Here is a 7945-nt window from a genome sequence, read left to right on the forward strand (position 1 = left end):
GACGTCTTCGAATGAGAACAAAGCTGACCCGACAGGTCCTCTGCTATTTATTTATTTATATGAGCAAAAGGGGATACCCCCTGATTTCCGTTAATAGAAATCATTAGATGTTCACAACACTATGCCCAGCCTGCTACACAGGTTTCATTCATTACTAGTTTCAGCAAAGTGCTCATGTCCTAGCCACTGAGTACATCACGAGTGCTACATACACTGCAAATAAAGAGACAATCATCCTACAGAGCACATCGATTTTGCCCATTATCTTCACAAGCTCTTTCATCTCCTCATTGCTGTCAAGGCCATTCAGCAGCTGTTGCTTGGCCATGATCAAAGGAACTGCATCTTTAACCTTCTGCTCTGCATCTTCCTCTTCTGCTGTTCCTTCAGTTACTTGTCCAACACCCCAACCTGCTGGTATTGGGATTCCTCGGCTAACCAAATAATCAGCGTAGTTGCATTCCCCCACATCAGCAACTTCCCAAAAATACAAATCACATGAATCTTCCCTTTTCTGCACGAATCAAATTGGTAGATCATCAATCAAACTATTAAAAAAATCAGCAACTGAAAGCAGCAGAACAACACTTAAACATATTATTACCCCATGATTCGGGCATTTGGAGAAGATTCGGCCAGGGTTGCGGATTGTGGTTGAGACGCGATGGATGACTCTGCGTGATTTGCAGCAGTGGCACCACACCAACGGCAGCGGGTTGTGATGAGCAATCGGCTGCGGTGCGCGTGCCGGCGAGGGTGTGATGAGACCCACAGGCGATGGTACGGGTGGCGACTTGGCGCATATCTGGTTGTTGCCTGGTGAAGAGCGGGTGGACGAGCAACCAACAGACATGGTTGCTGCGGCCAGAGCTTCTGATGCTAGGCAGAGTAAGTAGAGAAGAGGAGAAGCGAATGTTGGATATGTCAGTTTCATTACTTGCAGAGTAGCATAGCACCATATATAGTCATAGTCTAGGTTTGGATTCGAACCAGCTACAGGAGCACGTCTTTGTTTTTTCTAAAACTCGGCAACGTCTCTTTACTGGTACACTAGCTTGTTCTGTACGCCTTCCCAAGTCTTTGATTTTCTTTCCCTGACTAAATTGAGAGTTCCTGGGACTCGAACCCAAGACCTCTCGGTTGAAAACCAAGGGTGCTAGTCACTTATGTGGCGAACGTTCCCTGTGAGGAGGACGGCAGACGAACGCATTTTCCTCGCAGTTTTCTTCCTATATATAAAAAAGTATGCTACTTGGTGTTCGCTTAGTCAACAAACGATTGTGCCAACCTTGACCATTGGATTGGCATTCAACGTCTGTCGCATTTCTTCAGTCTCTTCTTCCTCGAGCCGCCAAAGCCAAATCAGCGCCAGCGGGACCGCCTGCTCCCGCCTCCCACGGCTGGCTGTGATCTTCCCCGGCTCCTGTTCGTACCCGTCCGAGGCCTCACTATCGTCCTCCGCCTTGGTTCGCTTGCCGCGGCGCCGCCCTCCGGTGTTGTCAACATGGTCAACAACCGAGAGGAATAAGGAGATGATTGTACATGGTGAGGATGACAGTAGGGACCCAGCAGCGCGCGCAGTAATTTTGTTTTTTCGGGACGGAGAAGGGCATCAACTGGGTTGTGCGGGACCCGTGACCCGTCTATCCCAGGCTTTTATTTCATATGTTTAGCACATGACCAGCCCAGTTTTTTTTCCTTTCTGAAAATGGCTAGCCAACTATTTTGTTTTTTGCAGAATAACCAACGTAGGCCTACTTGCTTTTCTATGTCCTGCTGGGCCGGAAATCTTTCAAGACGAGGAGGGATGCATTTTGCCCAGAAAATGGGCTATAAGTAATAAGAAATGGGCTATAAGTAATAATAAATGGGTTGTAAAATGAAAAAATACAGCAAACAGGCAATTAGTTCCAAAATACTGTTTTCTTTTGGATTTTGATATTTTAAATTTCATTGTTTTTGTGCGGGTAAAATTTCATTGAATTTAAATTAAGGTATATTTAGATTTAAAATTAATTTGAATCTGGCTAGAAATTTCGGGTTGTATGCTGTTTGGGACAGATTTGGAGGCTGGCTTGTGGGTCTACTAGGTTCACGTGTACTTTGGCTTTGTCAACTTAGTCCACAAACGATTCTAGCAGCAGTGGCCGTTGGATGTTAATCCAATGGCCGTGTTGCTTCTTCAATATCTGATCTTCTTGCTCCAGCCGCCCAGACCAGCTCCGGTGGGACTGCCTGCTCCCGCCTCCAGTGGCCGGCTGTGCTGCCGCACAGGCCGCACCGCCCCACCCTACTTCATTGCTGGCCAGTCCATTCCTCTACTCACCCACACCTCCTGTTATTTTCCGGCGACGGCGGCCGGACCAGTAAACCCTCGTACTCTCCACCGCGTGGGCAACCACTGCCGAGTCTTCCCCGGATCCGTGTCGTTCCCTTCCTAGGCCTCGCCATCGTCCACCGTCATGGTGCTCTCGGCGCAGCCTGGTCAACTTGGTCAACGAACGACATCCATCGGTCGTGGACTGTACGCGCAAAATAATGATTCTTCCACCTGACAGCTGGGACCCACCGGAAGGGCCTGTGTATTTTGCGAAAAAAACGTTCCCCCCGCTGACATGTCGGACCCACCAGCTATAGCTTCGCACGCAAGGAAGTGCCTCCTTATTACGCACAAAAAAATTAATACCCCCTTGCTAGCTGGGACCCACCATAGTGGGAGGATGACTTGTGGGCCAACTAAGTTGACGGGGACGGAGGGCTTTGTCAACTTAGTCAATATGAACGATTCTAGCTCCAGTGACCGTACGATGTCCATCCAACGGCTGTAGTGCTTCTTCAACCTCTGGTCTTCTTGCTCCAGCCGCCCAAAGCAGCGCCAGTCATGCCGCATGCTCCTGCCTCCCGTGGCCGGCTGTGCTGCCGCGGAGGCCTCAGCACCCCCTACTATTCCCACCGCTGGCCAGGCCCTGCGGCGATGGCAGCCTCACACCGCAGCCGAACCAGTGAACCCTCGTACTCCTCTCCGCGCGGGCTTCCACTGCCGCGTCTTCCCCGTCTCCGCGTCGTCCCCTTCCTAGGCCCCGCCGTGGTGCTCTCCACGTGGCGTGGTCAACGTGGTCAAGGCACGACTTCCATCGGAAGAGTACTGTACATGGAGAGGCTGACAGCTGGGTCCACAGCCACAACCCATTTTTTTGTGATTTGCCAAGTAAGTCGCTTTGTCAGGCCTGTTGGGCTGCAAATCTTTCAAGACGAGGAGAGCTTTCATTCGGCTGGCTGAGAAAATTGCCGATCAGTAATGAGAAATGGGTTGTACATTTTTAAAACACATCAAACCGGCAATTAGTTTCAAATATCTTTTTTTCATTTCAAGATTTTAAATTACATTAATTTTTATGCATGGAGAATTTGTTGGATTTTATATTGATATACATTTATTTTTAAAATCAGTTTGAATGTGAGTCGAAATTTCGGGATTGAAAATAGTTCGGACCGCACCGAAATATGCAAAATTTCGTATAATTTTTTAACCGTGGCCACGATATGGCTGTAATGCTAACAAAAATAATATGGGCTCCAAAAAAACCCTTAAGAATTAGCAAATGGGCTGAAAATTATTAGAAATAATGGCAGATGGGTTGTATGCAATTTCCCACAGATTTGAGGCTTTCCTAAAAAAGGTTGACGCACAAGCAGTGATTGTTGGATGTCCATCCAATGGCCGTCGTGCTTCTTCAATCTCTGCTCTTCCTGCTCCAGCCGCTCAAACAAGCGCCGGCGGGACTGCCTGCTCCCTCCTCCCCATGGCCGGCTGTGCTGCCGCGCAGGCCTCACCGCCCCATCGTACTCCCATCGCTGGCCTAGCCATCCCTCTACTCGCCCACACGTGCTGTTATTCTTCGGCGATGGTAGACGAATCAGTAAACTCTCGTACAGTCGTACTCCCCTCCGCGTGGGAAACAACTGCCGAGTCTTCCCTGCCTCTGTGTCGTTCCCTTCCTAGGCCTCGCCGTCGTCCACTGCCCTGGTGCTCTCGGCGCGGCCTGGTCAACATGGTCAACGACCGACATGCATCTGAAGTGGACTGTACGTGGAGAGGCTGACAGCTGGGTCCACGGCCGCACGCAAGGAAATGCCTCCTTATTATGCGCAAAATAATGATTCCTCCACCTGACATCAGGGATCCACCAAAAGGGCCTCTGTATTTCGCGAAAAAAACGTCACCGCCGCTGACAGCTCGGACCCACCAGCTATATCTTCGAACGCAAGGAAGTGCCTCCTTATTACGCACAAAAAAAAGAATACTCTCCCTGTTAGCTGGGACCCAGTATAGTGGCAGGCTGACTTGTGGGCCTACTAAGTTAACGGGGACGGAGGGCTTGGTCAACTTAGTCAATATGCACGATTCTAGCTCCAGTGATCGTACGATATCCATGCAACGGCCGTAGTGCTTCTTCAACCTCTGGTCTTCTTGCTCCAGCCACCCAAACCAGCGCCGGTCGTGCCTCGTGCTCCTGCCTCCCGTGGCCGGCTGCGATGCGGCGGAGGCCTCACCGCCCCCTCCTACTCCCACCACTGGCCAGGCCATCCCTCTACTCACCCACACCCCCTGTTACTCTGCGGCGACGGCAGCCTCACACCGCAGCGAACCAGTGAACCCTCGTACTCCTCTACGCGTGGGCATCCACTGCCGCGTCTTCTTCGGCTCCGTGTCGTCCCCTTCCTAGGCCTCACCGTCGTCCACCACCCTGGTGCTCTCGGTGCGGCGTGGTCAACGTGGTCAAGGAACGGCTCCCATCGGACGTGGACTGTACGTGGAGAGGCTGATAGTTGGGTCCACGCCCGCAGCAAGGAAGTGCCTCCTTATTACGTGCAAAATAATTATTCCTCCACCTGACAGTGGGGACACACCGGACGGGCCACCGTATTTCATAAAAAAACATTTGCCCCTGACTGCTGGGACCCACCAGCTACATCTCCGCACGCAAGGAAGTGCCTGACAGTCGGGACCCACCTGGTCGAAGCGTACGTAGCGTTATCATTCTGATCGCAAACGTGTACGTACATACTGGTCGATGTAGAGGCGCGCACGTGTCGTAGTAGAGGCGCGCACGTGTTGTAGTAGAGGCGCGCACGTAGCATGTACACATACGTACAACGGCCAGGGTGCAAGAAAGAAAATACGGCCACGTATGTGTACATACGAGCGGGGTCTTGAACGCCTACTCGCGCATACGTACGGCGAGGGCTCGTGTACATGGCTGGGTCGAAACGGAGAACCTGCGTCGTCGTCGTGTTCATGTGGAGGCAACAGAATGCATCGTGTTCATGGGGAGGCAACGGAATGCGTCGTGTTCATCGGGAGGGCTTGGACGGAATAGGCGATGGAAACGAGGCCTAGCGTAGCGCAGAACGGAGGAAACGGCCTTGTGTTCGACCGGCCACGTTCGGAACGGGATCCTATTCATCGGGAGGGGTCTGGCGTACCGCAAAACAGAGGAAACGGACCTCCTACGGTCGAAACGGGGGTCCTGTCGATCGGGAGGGGTGTGGCGTACCGCAAAACGGACGAAAAGGACCTCCTACGGTCGAAACGGGGGTCCTGTTGATTGGGAGGGGTGTGGCGTACCACAAAACGGAGGAAACAGACTTGTGTTGGAGCACTACGGTCGAAACGGGGGTCCTGTTCATCAGGAGGGGTGTGGCGTACCGCAAAACGGGACTCCATGGGATACTGTTCATCTCCACCGTCAACCTCCACCAGCCTCCATGGGCTCCTGTTCATCTAGCCTCCACCGTGCGCTACTCCACCGGCTACTGTTCAACCACCCCTCCACCGTCTACTGTTCATCCAGCCCTCCACACCACGGGGTCCTGTTTGACCACCCCTCCACGGGCACCCCTGCACTGTCTACTTTTCATCCAGCCCTCCACACCACGGGGTCCTGTTCAACCACCCCTCCACGGGCACCCCTCCACCGTCTACTGTTCATCCAGCCCTCCACACCACGGGGTCCTGTTTATCTACCCCTCCACGGGCACCCCTCCACCATCTACTGTTCATCCAGCCCTCCACCACACCACGGGGGCCTGTTCATCCAGAGGCAACGCCACCGCTCATTGTTCATCCAGCCTCCCCCCCCCGTAACGCTCACTGTTCATCCCAGAGGCAGAATCGCTCGGCTTCAGTTAGCAGCGATCGATCGCTCGAGTTCGGTAATGCGTAGTCTTCAGTGAAATCGCTCGGATTCAGTTAGAGCCCAACGCCTCGTTCGGGTTCAGTTAGAGCCAACGCCTCGCACACATGCGCGTACGTGTATGAGAGAAACGCGCATCGCTCGGCCCCCGACCTCCCACAGTAACCGGGAACTCCCCGAAATTTTCCTCGCCCTCCCTTCTACCACGGTTTTTTCCGTCATGGACGCCCCAAAGAATGTCATGCAGCTGCGTCTCTGGCCCGCCCAGGACGAAAAACCCATTTTCTGTCATGATTTTTTGTCATAGAAGTAGGAGCCCACCACATCTATGATGATACCGGGTTTTGTCACAATTATCGTCATAGAAGTGTCATATGTATGACAGAAAAAATTTCGTTCGGCCCAAAATGTCACGGATGTGTCTTTTTTTTGTAGTGTATCGCCAAACTCGGTCATCCCCTCCAATGTTAAATTTCTCTCTTATGAAAATATGAAAAGGAGTGTTACTTGTTCTCCCGCAGCTATGCAGCATCCATGGGTGCAAGGAGCTTTAACCGTCACGGGTAAGCTCCAAGGAAATAATGGATCTTAAGCAGTAAGTCAACAAGCTCGAGGAGGAGAATCGTATCCTGAGGGGTATCATAGCCAAGAATATCACATCACCACCCCCGAAGAAGGAGATATAATCACATGGGTATGGGCACTCCCCTTGGCAACTGCCAAGCTTGGGGGAGGTGCCCCGGTATCGTATCACCATCACACTCTTATCTTTACCGTTTTTCTTAGTTTGATCCTTTCAGTAATATCTTGATCTAGTAGAATAAAGTTTTAGTATGATTTAGTTTTGAGTTTTGCTTTATGATCCCTCTATGTAATCGAGTCCGTGAGCTATATATAATAAAGATTAGTGTTGAGTCAAGGGCTTGATTATTTTGCCATGATCTTGAGGGAATAAAAGAAAAGAGAAAGAATAAAAAGAAGTAAAGAGATCATATTGATCTTATGGAGAGTAATGACTTCACACAGAAAGAGTATGATGATTAAAAGTTGTTGAGAGTTGACAAACATAGTTTTGGTCATCGTTGCAATTAATAGGAAGTAATAAAGAAAGAGAGGTTCTACATATAAATATACTATCTTGGACATCTTTTATGATTGTGAGCACTCGTTAAAGTATGACATGCTAAAGAGTTGATGTTGGACAAGGAAGAAAACGTAACGGGTTATGTTTTCTTATATCTGAAATAAAATATATTGTCATGGATCATCCAACATGTTGAGCTTGCCTTTCTCCCTCATGCTAGCCAAATTCTTTGCACCAAGTAGAGATACTACTTGTGCTTCCAAATATCCTTAAACCCAGTTTTGGCATAAGAGTCCATCATATCTACCTATGGATTGAGTAAGATCCTTCAAGTAAGTTGTCATTGGTGCATGCAATAAAATTGCTCTCTAAATATGTATGACTTATTAGTGTGGAGGAAATAAGCTTTATATGATCTTGTGATATGGAAGAAATAAAAGCGACGGACTGCATAATAAAGGTCCATATCACAAGTGGCAATACAAAGTGACGTTCTTTTGCATTAAGATTTCCTGCATCCAACCATGAAAGTGCATGACAACCTCTGCGTCCCTCTACGAAGGGCCTATCTTTTACTTTTACCTTATGCAAGAGTCACAGTGATCTTCACCTTTCCTTTTTACATTTTATCCTTTGGCGAGCACATTGTGTTGGAAAGATCCTG

This window comes from Triticum dicoccoides, chromosome 2A (genome assembly GCF_002162155.2).
Source record: "Triticum dicoccoides isolate Atlit2015 ecotype Zavitan chromosome 2A, WEW_v2.0, whole genome shotgun sequence".
In the NCBI taxonomy this organism is placed as follows: Eukaryota; Viridiplantae; Streptophyta; class Magnoliopsida; order Poales; family Poaceae; genus Triticum; species Triticum dicoccoides.